This window comes from Dendropsophus ebraccatus, chromosome 15 (assembly GCF_027789765.1).
Source record: "Dendropsophus ebraccatus isolate aDenEbr1 chromosome 15, aDenEbr1.pat, whole genome shotgun sequence".
Classification (NCBI taxonomy): domain Eukaryota; kingdom Metazoa; phylum Chordata; class Amphibia; order Anura; family Hylidae; genus Dendropsophus; species Dendropsophus ebraccatus.
This window is the reverse complement of record NC_091468.1, coordinates 53,514,730-53,530,381: the sequence shown is the minus strand read 5'-3', so window position 1 is coordinate 53,530,381 and position 15,652 is coordinate 53,514,730.

The window sequence follows — 15,652 nt, the reverse complement described above, 5'->3', positions numbered from 1 at the left end:
TATGGGTAAAGTATTCACCGGGTCATGGCGGGTTCAGGGGGACGGGGCTTACATACTTGCAGCGGAATAAAAATTCTGCTGGGAGTATGTAAATCCATAGAAACTGACAGTATCGGGAATCGCAGCATGAAATTGGCTGCAATTCCGGTATGTATAAACTGACCCTTAAGGAAGAGAGTAGTGCAAGAGGCCTGAAAGACAAGTGGTGTAAGTGGCAAAGCTATAATAATAGCAAAGTGGTACTCTACAAGAGGCGGTCTCTGCTTGTGAGCTGTGGACTCTGTATCAAGGGACTGTGCTGTGAAAAATTTGCAAGTATCATTGGTGCAAGCTACAAAAATGGACTAATAATGGGGACTCTGGGAATGGATAGTGTCTTAGCCATCATAGGTACCCCCTTGCTTTGTGTACACATTATTGGTGCAACCTCACAAATAATGCCAAGTGAGGGTCTGTAATAGCAGGTACTTATAAAGGCACAAAGCTTTAGGCAAAAGCCAGCAGTCATCTTGTAACTTCACTCTGGCCTAGAGAGAGACTTTGCATGCACCTGCCACTGTCCGCATCCTTAGGCCCCTATTACATGGGGCAATCTCCAGGAGGAAGCGAGTGCCAACCTGTCAGGTCCTAGAAAAAGAGAAGAGCAGAAGGGCGCTTCTGGGTGCAATACCATCAAACAACAGTGCAAAATACACTGGGGTCACCGATCCGGTATCCCCAGGTACTCACCTAGGGGTCGATCACCCGGAAGCAGTTCATATATGTTTGTATGCAGTATTGGTGTATTTAAGAGATATTTTAGTTATGTTATGTAAGTGCTTGAGAAAGGCCCTCCTGCATTAGAGGGCTGAAACACGTTGCCGCCATTAAACCCGTTGGAATTAAATATGACTCTGGGCGTACTACCACTGTTCACACACGCCCGGTCAGCGGTTTGGAATCTCCTTCACCTTGCGCCATCTTCTAGAGGGGAATGTTGCTCTTGCAGGGTCTGGCAGAGCTCTTGTTTTCATCCAACCTGTCAGGTCAGCGCTCGCTGCTGGAGCTATTTTACTTGCCGTCAGCGAGCTGGAAAATGCAGGGGTGCAGGGAGCTATGTGTGTGTGTGTGGCGGGGTGGTCTCCCTATTCGGTCATCTGTGGAACCTATAGGAGATAGCAGGGGTCTGCTGCAGAATGTTCCTGTACTAATTGTTTTTGTGTTTCAATGCGTTTAAAGACGACCTTTCTCTATAGTTGTGTTTCTAGGCATCACAGCTTGTTGCCAATGATCTCTTAGATAGATTCATAATATACAGTATATCAGGATAACCTAAAGCAATAAACCAAATCCACATAAGAAGAGGTCACAGAACAAATTTTGTCATGTGGAAGTGGAAAATAGAAACATTTCCGATATGTCAGTAAAATATTAAAGTTATAGTATCGTTGATTGACTTTATAATGAAGAAGAAAAGACTGGATTCCTTCAGCTCACATAATTTCATTCAATTTTATTTCAGTAATTCATTAAAAAGATAGCCGACGCGTTTCGAGCCTAGCCTGGCTCTTAATCATGGCATCTGAAATATGTGCAATCATTGGGGAAAGAAAATAATTCCTCCCATGTTCAACGGTCACCAAGGAGCAGAAAGTCTCTATGGGACCATGTCAGCAGGTAGCGCCGCAAGGCTTTATACTTTATTGATACAGATTGTTGATACAAAGCCGTGTTATACTGTATGTTATATCAGCTATGAAGGAAGACAAAAAAAAATCACCTATTCCTGTGACTGTGTCGTCCGTTTTCCCCACTCTGGTGCCTCTTCCGGCTGTTCTTCTGAACCTGGGGTCACCTTAGAGGAATGGATGTGAAGCAACATCAGACTGCTGGAAGCAGAAGTGCCAAGTCAATCAGGTGGCCAATGGCGTCCCATGCCTTTTTACGCATTTGTGTATTTAAAGGGGTACTATTGGCAGGTTAAATGAATCTAACCTGCTGATATCTCCCTATTGCGTACAGGGTGTTTAGGATGAAGGTATGTTTGGCTAGGTTCACACTGCGTTTTCAGCATCCGTTTAACGGATCCGTTTTTTTTAACGTCCAGAAAAATAGGGTCAGCAACGTTTTTTGGTCCGTTTTGGTCCGCCAAAAAAAACGGATCCGTTTTTTTTTATAATGGAAGTCAATGGAAAAACGGATGCACACAAATGAATCCGTTTTTTGCAATCCGTTTTTCATGCGTTTTTTGCAAAAAACGGATGCGTTAAACGGATGCTGAAAACGCAGTGTGAACCTAGCCTTTCTTAACTTTATCCTCAGCATCATTCCCATTAAGTTTTAATGTAGTCCTGTGTCCGGTAAGGCCGTTAGGAGCGCTTCTCCACCTCCAGAGTGCCAATCCGCCCCTTCTAATGATTATCAGTGGAGCAGGCCGGTTGGGGATCGTCAATCTGTGGACAGGGCAGTGCTCCTAATGGCCTTATTGGTCACAGCTCTGTACAGGAATGGTGCCGAGGATGAAGGTAAGAGACATACCTTCAGTGCCCCATGCGCAGTAGGGAGCTATCAGCAGGTTAGATTAGTCTGACCTTCTGATAGTTCCCCATTAAACCTTCATCTGGAACACTCCTATGCCTGTGTTTGGTCTCTCTGACCCTTAATAGAATTGCCCTTGTCCTGGATCCTCTGTCTTTTTGACTCTGCCTTTGTCTGACAATTTGGACCCATGACTTCTTGGTATTAAGTTTTGTTTTCTCTCTCTGTCCTTCTGGTTGGAACCTTTGACATGTTATTTGGCTTTTTTCCTGTCTTTGTGTTTTTGCCTATACCGTACATGTCCATTTTATGTTGACTTGGCCTGTCTGACCGCTCTTCCTCTCCTGTGCTCATCCCAGCTCAGGGACTTTTGTCCAGTTTAATGCCGCCATTAAGAGAAGATCCAAATAGGTGGAGGCAGTAAGGTGGGTGAGAGCTGGGCTGCACTGATCCCTACCTAGCATGACAAGTACTGCATTTATGGGCATTTTTGTTGCAAATGATGACAGCTCAGGGGGCCCAGGGTATTGCAAGAGAAGCCTATAGGGCCCCTGTTGTGGTGGGCCCCAAAGAAGCCGCTATGGCTGCTACAGTTGTAGTTAGGCCTCTGAACAAATTGTTAGAATCACAATTGGCATGTAATACCACACAAAGACAAGAATGGGACCTCTGGCACAGACTGATGGGGACTGGTACAAATAAAAATTAGGCTATTGCAGGTTATACATGGAGGAGAGGGGGCTGCATATCAAAATTTACTTGATATGGAACCGCTGCACAGTACCAACGCTCAACGTTGGTCTGTTACCATATACCGGCCGGGCATGAAGCAGTGGGAGGGGGCCCGCTGGCCTCCAGTGTGACAAAACCCCCTGCGCTCTGAGACGTGGCTCCATTAGAATCAAAGTAGCCGCATCACAGGGGAGGGGAGATCGTGACACAGGGGGCCCGGCAAGCCTGTCCCGAGTGCTTAATGCCTGTCCTGCTCTTGATAATAGACTGGCGCCATGCGCAGGAATTATACGGTGGTTCACAAAAGGAACTATGGCACCGGCATCCCCGAGTCGGCTCCAGTTTGTTCATGTAAAAAACTAAAAACCGATGAACCTGGTAGTACATTTGCTTTAAGTCGACCACCATGCTGTATCCAAAATGACTTGAAGCAATAACACACACAAAAAAACATAAGAAAACCTAAAAATGCGAGTTTTGTCTCCAGCAAGGCCACTAGTCTTTTTCTTTTTTACAACGTGACTATAGTCAGGTGTTAATATTCCACTACACGTCCCTGATGAATATATTTTAAAATCACCGCTTCCTTGAGTAGTCAGTAATGGGAACCACTCTGCATCTTAACACTGCATAAAATCCTTGGAAAAAAAAAAAAATCATCTGCATCTAAAGTTTGCCAAGTTTAAAATTCCTCCATGTACTAATATACGGTATAAAGCCTCTAAGATTATTATTTTCATATGTCTTAAAGATAACGCGCTAAAGATAAAAAAAAGAGCGTTCCCGCGATCTGTCCTTTGAACGTACAGTAAAATCTAGTAATATCACAACATTGGCTGCTTAGAACTCTGTAAATCTGTCTTCTCGGCACACCATTTTATGGTTATATAACTCCGGTATTTTACATAAAAAAATGTTAATGCCCAAGGTAAATTATGTATTCTGCACCTGCATTCCCCCGGGAGATTTACATGCACCATATAAATGACTTTACACTGCTTAAGCAATACCAATCATAAGTTATGTGAGGAAACATTAAAATCCCCTTCTCATAACAATGGTTTACCATGAAAGCAATGTATTTTGTACAGCGGTGTAATTACAACATACATCAATAGTGCTATAACTAGATGCTCCGTTCTTTTTTTTTTTTTTTTTGCGCTTCATACACTTTTAATGACTTTCTCGGCATAGAATACAGCATTTAAATTAAAAAATTAAAAATTTAGAAGTCGATTGCATCTCTCCCGATAGAGATAGGACGGCACTCCTTCCCTTGGGGGCCATTTGTTGGTAAATAGTGATCTGACACGAGGCAGATAATGGGCCTTTGGTTAATTGCACTATTACAAATATTTTGAGGCTGGGTCTCATAATGTCACTATACACCATTAAATATTCATAAAGGATTTTATCTTAACACTTCCTCTCTTTGTTTTACCGCGTCGGCTGCTACTTAACGTTTCGCCCAGATGTCAAGCAGGGCCGAGTCTATGCATACATAATATCCCGAAACTCTGGGAGTGATTGGAGACCTGTGTCCTGAGAGTTGACCGCCAAAACAGCAGGAGCGTTACTCTTGTAATAAATAGATGTGGGCCCGGTTATTTACAGCTCGGATTAGCATTTGTTTTTTGGCTCAACCTGAACTCCTTTTATGCCGCTATAAAGAAAACGAAGGACAATGTGTAACTAAACATAATATAACTGTACACAAATCTCCCTCCAAGCTTATGTGTTATAGAATTCTTTAAGCTGTAGCAGGTATTTTTGTTCTTTACATTATGTAAAAAAAAAAAAAGAAAATTAACTATTGACTCACTGGATCAGAAGACCTTGTCCAAGAGAAGACGACCAAGGAAAAAATGTGGCTTCATGTACATCATATGTCAAACAGTGGCCCACGGTGCCAGGAGTTTTGGTTTGTGGAGGAGATCAATATATTTTCTTAAGTTGGCCTGTTACATGTTGCAGCGGATTATAATATGGGTGGTCCGGACAGCAGCCTGGACCACCCATATTGTAATCTTCTAGGCCATAGGCAGTTTTAAGCTATCTGAGTTGCATCCTGGTGCAGGCAGCACTTTGACATCATCAACATGTCCTGCAGCTGGAGAAACCACAGCACAGGAACCAGGAAAGGTAAGTTCAGCCCAACCTCCTGGCCAGGGTGGGTGGGGGTAGGGGGAGATTGTGGAGCTATATAGTCCTATCGCAGCAGCCCCATTCCACTTAACCCACCGCTGCTGGACTAATACATTACCTGACTACCTCCCATTTGCTTCTCTGGCTCCCTGATGTCCCGCTCAGCTAATCAGTGTATGCTGATTGGCTGAGTGGGATGCCAGGGAGCCTAAGAAGCAAGCGGGAAGGTGGGCAGGTAAGATATTAGTCCGGCAGCGGTGGATTAAGTGGGAAGGGGCTCTACATTCTCGCAGCGGAATGAAAAATCGGCTGTGAAGATGTAAAACCATAGAAAATGACAGGACACAGGATTTCACGGATTTTGCTGTGGAACTGTGGCACATTATAGAGTGAAATGAAGGGTAACAGTAAAAAGAACTTGTAAGCTCTCGTATGTCAGTGGAAAAAAACCCAAAACAAAACAAAGAAAATGTTATGGGTCTTCGAAGGTAAGGAGTAAGAAACATAAGCCAAAAATTATGGGGGTCGCGATGGAGTTATGTGCATCTTTTTGCCTAAGTAGATGATAAAACATACTAATACTAGTAAGAATTACAGTATATGCTCTCTCCTTCACATACACAATTATATGTATACTACTTTAAAACTATTAAAATGTCAAAAGTTTTAGTCTAAATTGGTTATTTATCTTTTTTTAATTTAATTTCACAAAGCTCAAAATTTTCTGCCTTACCAATTGCTGCCTGACCTAGGCATGGGCCTATAGTAATATGGAGGGCCGCCTATGTAGTTTGTATGTCCTTTATTCCTATACATATAAGTCAGAACAGCAAAACTTCTTTTGTCAAAATGTTTAATACTTGAGAAATAATCCAAGAGCTTCAGCTGTCTCCATCCGTGATTGCCCAGGAGGGTTACCATTCATCAACAGGAACATTTATGATCTAATATGTGACCTCTCGATACCATCAGCCCATCAATCCCAGAGCGTGAATCCTCCCTATAATTTCTACAGATGACATTTAATATGTAAGCTATTAATGACTTACCAAGATGTTTATTAGTCACCTGGGGGAATGGAGAGACTCTGAAACTGCCTGCTGAACGTGTTTCCCATGGACAATTGAAACTTTATGTGTAAAGTGTGGGGAAATAATCAAGAAGGTAATTGCATATTGCTTAGGGTACATTTGGTGGACAAAAACTCGGTAATTTAAGGATTTCTCCATATTGTTCCTTAGCAACAAATGGGGAGGCATTATTGTGTATTTATTGTGTTTTTATTTTTATTTTTTATTATTATTATTATTTTTATTATTATTTTTTTTTACATGTTGCTGGTTATATAAATATAATATTGTCTATCTGATTAAAAATAAAATAAAATAAAAAGATATACTAAAAATATCATGCTATTATGTTCCCATAGCTTACAACAAGATAATTTTATTACCTTGATCCACTTCACCGTTGTCAGGAAATCATTACTTTATTCAATATGCAAATGAACAATCAGGACTATGTGACTACTGTCCACAGTGCACCAATCTGCTTTGCCAACGTACCCCTTCTCATGAATATTCATTCAGTGCTCTACAGTGGTAACCATCAGAGTTAAAGGGATACGCCAGCAAAAATCTTTTTCTTTCAAATTAACTGGTTTGAGAAAGTTATATAGATTTGTAATTTACTTCTATTTAAAAATCTCCAGTCTTCCAGTACTTATCAGCTGCTGTATGTCCTGCAGGAAGTGGTGTATTCTTTCCAGTCTGACACAGTGCTCTCTGCTGCCACCTCTGTCCATTCCAGGAACTCTCCAGAGCAGGAGCGTTTTTTTATGGGACTCTGCTACTGCTCTGGACAGTTCCTGAAATAGACAGAGAGCGCTGTATCAGACTGGAAAGAATAAACCACTTCCTGCTGGACATACAGCAGCTGATAAGTACAGGAAAGCTTGATATTTACCAATCTATATAACTTTCTGAAACCAGTTGATTTAAAAGAATTTTTTTTTTGCTGGAGCACCCCTTTAAGTCACTGCAGAGTGCCTGATGAATATTCAAAAAGATGGATGGGGCAGCAGATGCACTGAGGGCTGTAGTTGTGTCCCCAGTGCTGAGGATCAAGGTAATACAATTATCTTTATCCTCAGCCTTCTGTGCACTAGATAGATGCTTGGGGGTGCTAGATGTGTGAGGATAGATGCTTCTTAAGTGCTGTTGGTTTCCCTGGTGTCTGCCATTTAGTGGTCTGAAGAAGCGCGCATGCGCGCGAACCAGCTGTTGTTACCTGAATATGTTCTAGTGCTGGCGTCTTGTTGATTCAGCCCAGTATGTCCTGTGTTTTTTACTGAAATAAAGAAGATCACGATTTATGGTGAGTGCCCTCTCCTACTTCTTCTTCATTCAAATATTCTATATGCACTTGCTTTTCTTGGGAAAGTAAGCACAAACCAGTGACTTCGCAAACACTGTTCACTTACATTTGCAGCAAAAAGACTTTAACCCAGTAACGTCCATGTCCCTCAAAGGTAGTGCCGGAGCCTGTTACTATGCTATTGTGTCTGCCATTTAGTGTTTAAATAAACTATGTAACTATGTAAGGAAATACATGGGAATAAACCGGGAAGCCTTTTTCTAAAACTTTTTTATATCATTACAGTACACTTGAAAGGTGTATATACTATATAATGGAGGTTGACCTGCTGGTTCTGCATGGAGTTGGTGGCGTTTCTATTCACACAGACATTTGATCTGCAGGTTTAACAATTAACCTTAACCGACCTTATTGTCTATGAAGAATTGTAAAGTGAGGAACCTAAGCACTCTTAAACGTAACTTTACTATAAGACAAGGTCCTATATATTCTACTGGGTATAGTGATCCATTATAATTTAATGACGTGCCTGTCAATATTATTGTAATTGGAAAACTGGAACACTATTCCATCGACATGGAAATTCTCATGGTCATCATAGCCGGGGACTGTGGGAGGGAATATTATAGAAGAAAAAAAAACATGCCCAAATTCTCTATAGAAATCACAATTGCTCATAATAATATACGGAACAATTAACGTTTTAGTCTCCGAGCTCCTCCAGGCCTTTGTCACTCATATCCGTTTTGTTCTTTTTAATTTTCAAAAGTTTTTATTGGGTCTCCGGCCTTGTGAGCCGACATAGAAACAATTCTTCTCAGTGCTCCGATTCGTTCCTTGAAATTACAAACTCTGTGTACTCAGTGGAGCTATAAAGATATACATACACCCATAAATATATTACTGCTGAAGTTGCTATAGTAAAGTTTAATATCAGAGGGACAGTTTAATCTCCTATTAGGTAATTTTTCAATATTCATCGACGCCGGTGCCGGGTGATTTATACTTCTGAGGGAGGATTATTTTAAAGTGGTTTGTTCTGTAAAATATTCAGGTTATTGCAAATGAACAGTGATATTGGCGTACGGAGATTGGGTGGGGAAGTGCTGGACCTTTTATAACTCTGAGAGTATTATTACCGCAGGCAAATAAAGTGGAAGTTTGGGGAATTTTGCAGAAAATTTTATCCCGGTCCTGTATGTAATATATCTAAAGAGAAGGAGGATTCGAGAAATTCATGTGAAGTCTACATGAAAGTTTTTGAGAAATGTATAAAGCTCAGGTAATCGGTGGGGTGCGGCCGGGGGTTGTATGTGATCTTAACATTTCGTTTTCTCTTCAAAGATGGCAAAACTGCTGTGAACCGAGCACGAAAAGGAGTCACCAGGTCACTGAAGCTTCCATCAAGTTTATTCTATTCCATCCATTGTTAACAAATTCTATCCTAACATACTAAATAGGTGTTTTAGAGGTTGCCCAGATGTGCAACCCTACATATTTGGTGGATTTACTTGGTAATTTGAACTTTTTAGAATTCTTCATATATTATCCTTACAAAAAAAAGGAAAGAAAAAAAAAACATTCTTCGAAAGACCCCAAGTTATCACATTTCCACTGACTAATTCCAGACAACATGAAGAGGATGTACCACCTGGTACATCCTCTTTAACCTGAACCCACTGATGGAACGGCGCTGGCACGGGGAAGCCAGTGCCGCGGTCCGTATTTCGGACCGAGGCCCCGTTCCCGTGCACAGCGCCGTTCTATGCATGGGAACCGGCCGGTGCTCAAGCACTGGAGGCCGGCCCACCCGCCCCCAGTGGGAGGGAATTCTCTCCCCTGTATGACGCGGCTCCGTTCATTCTAAGGAGACCTTGTAGACTTTTTAAATTGGCTGAGATGGGACAGCGCAAAGGCCAGTGATTGGCTGAGCGGGCGGTCACTCTTATCTCAGGAAGTGGAGGTGGCTGCGATCAGCGGAGAACTTTGGAGACCCTTAGGAGATCATTAGGGGCAGGTGGACAGGTAAGCATATAGTAGGTTCTTTTGTGTCTTGTCTTTATGTATTAATACCATCTTAGGCTAGATTCACACAGGATGTGAAATCCGCTGGGGATCCCGAAGTGTCATTTTCAATGAGAGTACATACTTGCAGCGGGATTGTTATCCGGCAGTAAGTATGCAAATGTCGACCACCTTAACCCACCGCCGCCCGGAGCATACTGTACCTGGTCCACGTTTTGGCTGCATCTGAGGCTCTCGGTCCCAGTAGCTCAGCCAAAAAGTGCTTGGCCCGGCCGCAGTCACTGTTAGGCTGGGCGGGACCTATGGGAGCTGGGAGCCTTAGATGATGCCAGAGTGCAGAACAGGTAAGTATGCTTGTGGCGGCGGTGAGTTGAGGGGGACGGCATTTACTGTAATCTCATTGAAAATTACAGTTTGGGATCAGCAGAGGATTTCGCAGCGAACTCGAAGTGTGAAATCCGCTGCGGATCTGTCCTGTGTGAATCTAGCTTTAGTCCAAGTTTGTTACAAACTTTGCAAAAAGTTTGGTTCTGCAACAAGCCAAACTTTTTTCGAAGTTCACAAGGAATCTTGGTTCGCTCATATCTAATGGACACCCTCAAGAGATACATAGATGTCTGGGAAACTTGGGTAGACTATACCTTAGTACCCTCTCTATTCTTTGTCCACTTGATTGTATCATCCCTAGTAGTGATGAGCGAATAGTGAAATATTAGAATATTCGATATTCGCACGAATATCTCCCGAATATTCAAATTATTATTATTCACAATAAAGTCTATGGGAACAAGTTTTCGATTATTGAAAAACATATATTCGACCACTTGGAGGTAAAAACCATAAGCTGGGGGATTTGAACGCTTATTGAATATTTATCGAATATTCGGCAAACTATTCGATAATATTCGATAGATCGAATACCTTACTAATCGATCAAATATCTATTCGATCGAACAGTATTCGCTCATCACTAATCCCTAGGTGTTTAAAAAAGGACATAAGAGAAACAGATCGCTGATCTCAGAGAGACCAGCCAAATGATAACACTGCCTGTAAGGAAACCACCATATTAAGTGGCCCTATAAGTCAATGTAATGACAAGGGAAAAACCAAGGCCAGGTATCCATCCACAGACAGCTGTTTTGGGGTGTTGCCCCCTCATCAGTGTGGAGTATATATCAGGCTAGGTGGGAGCGATGCCTAGTAGAGCCATAAGAGAAACAGATCGCTGATCTCAGGGAGACCAGCCAAACGATAACACTGCTGGCTGCTAGTGAAAGCGTTCAGTGCAGTGAAATCCTAGGTGCATTGCCCCCTGGAAAACATGGATATGCAAAAGAAGAGCCCAAGGAGTTTCATTGAAGAGTCTCGAAACACAGGACTAGCCAGATATCCCTCCGGGAAGGACCCAGCCAAGGCTCTTCAATGAGGCTCAACAGGCTCTTCCTTTGCATATCCATGTTTCCCAGGGGGCAATGCACCTAGGATTTCACTGCACTGAGCGCTTTCACTAGCAGACGGCAGTGTTATCATTTGGCTGGTCTCCCTGAGATCAGTGATCTGTTTCTCTTATGGCTCTACTAGGCATTGCTGCCACCTAGCCAGAATCCTACTCCACACTGATGAGGGGCAACACCCTTAAACAGCTGTATGTGGATGGTTACCTGGTCTTGGTTTTTCCCTTGTCATTACATTGACTTATAGGGCCACTTAATATAGTGGTTTCCTTACAGGAGCCACCCCTTGGCTGGGTCCTTCCCGGAGGGATATCTGGCTAGTCCTGTGTTTCGAGACTCTTCAATGAGGCTCCATGGGCTCTTCTTTTGCATAAAAAAAGAACATGGCTGCTTTCTTCCAAAAACAGCTGCACACCTGTCCTTGTGAGTGGTATTACAGCTTGGCTCCATTAATTTCAATGGACCTTAGCTGCAATACAACTCACGAACTTAGGACAAGCGTGGTGCTGTTTTTCTAAAAGGTAACCATTTGTTAAAATTTTACCAGTGGGTACACCCTCACCACGTTTGACCCATTGTTTTATGTGTGTTTATACCCAAATCTTTTACTAAACATTTATTTTATTCATTGTTTTGATGTTCACTAGAGATGAGCGAACCTCGAGCATACTCGAGTCGATCCGAACTCGAACTTTCGGCATTTGATTAGCGGTGGCTGCTGAACTTGGATAAAGCCCTAAGGCTATGTGGAATTCATGGATATAGTCATTGGCTGTATCCATGTTTTCCAGATAACCTTAGAGCTTTATCCAAGTTCAGCAGCCGCCACTAATCAAATACCGAGCGTTCTGGTTCGGATCGACTCTAACCCTAACCCGGTTCGCTCATCTCTAATGTTCACTCTTTTTGCAATTATTTCATGAATTTGCTGCAGAAATTTTCTTTGTATTTGACATACTGATGTCTTCTATTTTGTGGAGTTTTCTGCATTTGTATTTGAAGTTTTCCTTCTGTATAAGCCTTCCAATAGAAACCTTCTTGACACTACAGCTCAGATAAGATCCCTTTGTTTTCTTGTGTCTGTCTACGTATCTTTGAGTAGTAAAAAGTTCTTTCAATTTTCTAGCAGCCTGTTCTACAATAGGAGGAACTGAGGAGATTGATATATAGTTTATTAGAAAAAAATGCAGTGATATAATGATTTAAACCTCTGCTTATTCCAGAGGTCCGGTTAGGAGTCCAGTAGGTGGTCCTAATCTGTGGTTGACAACTATTACTGTACATAAGGGAAGGCTGTCCTTCCCTTATGGAGAAGGACTGCACTCCTGCTTGACAGTTCTCTTTATATGCATCCACAGGTGGATAGTGACTGGTTAGGACCGCCCACTGGACTCCTAAGTGCAGAGGTTTAAATGAGCAGAGGTTTAAATAAATAAATCACAGGAACAACGTATTATAACATACCTATATATCAATCTTCTCAGCTACTCCTGCTCTGTAAGATGTTTCCTGCAGACTGGACTGCATTTTCAATCTGACAAGTTTACTATAAAGTATAAGCATTAGTTGTGGTTCAGAGTACAATGTAAAGAACATAGATTGGAGCAGTAGTGTAGCCAGGATTCACGGGGCCCCATAGCAAAAAAATTGTAAGGGGCCCCCCTCCCCTATGCACAACACAAAGCACTATATATATATATATATATATATATATATACTCTGTGATGTGGGCAAAAGATAAAAACTCTTGTGGCCAGAGGCACAATCCTGTCTGCAGGACTGGCAGAGTGACAAGAGTGACTGGCAGAGCAGTGCAGTGCAGTGAAGCAGAGATCTCTTTGTCTTCTGCTTGTTAACCCTTGTTGCAGCATGTAAGAAAACATTGGGTCATTTACACAGTGCAGTACATAAGGGGTTAAGCAGAAGGACACATGATGCTCTTATCTTCTCCCCCGGGCCCCCCTGCTGCACAGGCCCCATAGCAACTGCCTACCCAGCCTCTATGGTAGCTACGCCACTGGATTGGAGATTATACCAGATAAGGTTCCTGAGCCCTATTGCAAAATTAAACCGGTGTCTTCTTCTGTGATGAAGGGTTCCTGGTTCGGAAGCAACCAATATTTCTGCCCCCCACCCCCCAAGAACTATCTCCCTGAGAGAAACCTAAAGAATCTGTGGTTAGAAAAAGTCAGCAGACATAGGAACGGGCCACACTTATCAATGGACCCATGGCCACCAGGATGTGTATTCTGAAATTCTCGGTTAAAGGGGTATTCTGGAGAGTAAAAAATATTTGTTTATTCATTCCTTTAATAAAGTTATATAATGTAAGAAAAAAAGATCATTTTTAAATTGTGTAGCAGCAGTAAGAGGTGACATTGTCCCTCTGCTGCCACCAATGGCTGCGGCGGGAACTACAGATCTGCACTAGCCTTGACCTTGAAGACTTACAAATCGCTAGCCCTGCTGCATGCAGCCTTATTGAGACTGAGCCTTCCCTGATTTCTATTCTAATCCATGGTAGCACTAGAACAGACCTGAAACTTGGGGAAGCTGTCTGTGTCAATAGAATTGAAGCCGTGACACAGTGCAGCAGAACGAGAGGGGAGAGATTGTCAATTCCCACTTGCTCTGCTATAGGTTGCCATGGCTATAATGCTACTGACATGGACAGCTTCCCATTAGAATAGACATTAGGGGAGATGGCAGCCTGAAGCTGAGCAAGCAGTGATTGACAGTTATCCCTGCTCACTCTTTTGCATTGTACCACGGCTGCAAAGCTAGTAACGAATGAAAAAATGGGGTCCGTGGAGCCTCAGTTGCGAGTCTCAAAACACAGGAATAGACAACTCAGTTGCAAGTATTGGGACACAAATAGGAAAATACCAGGGTGGCCCCTTTTAAGTCAAAGTCTAACTCAGTTGCAAGTATTGTGACATGACAAGGCATTACCAAAGCCAGGCATCCATCCATAGACAGCTGTTTTGGGGTATTTGCCCCTCATCAGTGTGGAGTAGGACTCTGGCTAATGGGGCAATAAAAAGTAGACCAAGAAAATAAAAAAGCCACTGAGCTCAGGGAGATCAGCGGAACAAAAATCCAATAAAGTACTCATTTAAGAGTCTCCATTGATATATTCCCCCTATAAAATGTGAATATGCAAAAAAGGGGTCCGTGGAGCCTCAGGTGTGAGTCTCAAAATATGGGAATAGCAAGACATCCCTCCAGGGAAGGAAACCTGTTGCCAAGGGGTGCATCCCAGTGGGGAGATCACCAGACCACCCGGATATGTAGCCCCTCACTCGGTTGTGAGTATTGGAACATAAATAGGGAAATACCAGGATGGCCCCTTTTGCGTCAAAGTCTAACTCAGGACTTAAGGGGCTATGTATTAGGGTGGTTTGGTGATCTCCCCACTGGGAGTCACCACCTTGGCAATAGGCTTTCCTTCCCTGGAGGGATATATGGCTATTCCTGTGTTTTGAGACTCCATGGACCCCTTTTTTGCATATTCAAATTTTATAGGGGGCAATTTATAAATGGGGACTCTTGAGTAAGTACTTCATTGGATTTTTTTTTCTGCGGATCTCCCTGAGCTCAGTGATTGCTGTGTTTTGTAGAGCTAGTGACACAGGCTGCTTCCCAACTCTAATGTCTGCTGGCAATGCTGCATGCAGTTTCCATCACAGCCAGTGGCTATGTATACTTCTGTCAAGAAGAAAGGAAAAAAAAATCTTTCTTATTAAATTGCAAAGTTATATAACTTTATTAAAGAAATGTAAAAAATAAAAAAAAAATCTTAGTTGCCGGAGCCCCTTTAAGGATATTTGCTATATGAAATACTGTTTGTGTATCTACCCTTGCATCTGTTTCACCCTACATCATACAGACTTTGACAGGTTTGTATATGTTTATTCTATTCCGTACATAATCGACCACCCATCCTTTATAGGGCTGCCGCCACACAGCTGTTTATTGTATACATGCCAAAGTAACCTGTTCATTCATCCGTTTTCTTGCTGAAGGACGTCTGTCCTAATACAGTTATCCGACAAGATGTCTATCATGAAGATAGTCTGAAGCATTGACAGGGAATTTCAACAGGAGCCCATCATTTACCTGCAAAGTGAAGGTCTAAGCAGAAGACAAATGCTGCCTCTCCACGATTATGTATATAAAGCAGACAATACAATCTTCCTTCATCCTCCATGTTTGTCATATGTCAACAAAACCATAAGAGGAGCGAGGAAGAGATGTCATCCCGAAGCTTTTCAGGGCTTATAGCATGTTGGTTATGTTCACTTTGCTTATCGCCGGATACTCTTTTAGTAAATGTGTCTGGATGATGTATATATTTAGCTGAGTTTTTAGTTTCCCATCATTCAGTTTGTAGTGTAAAT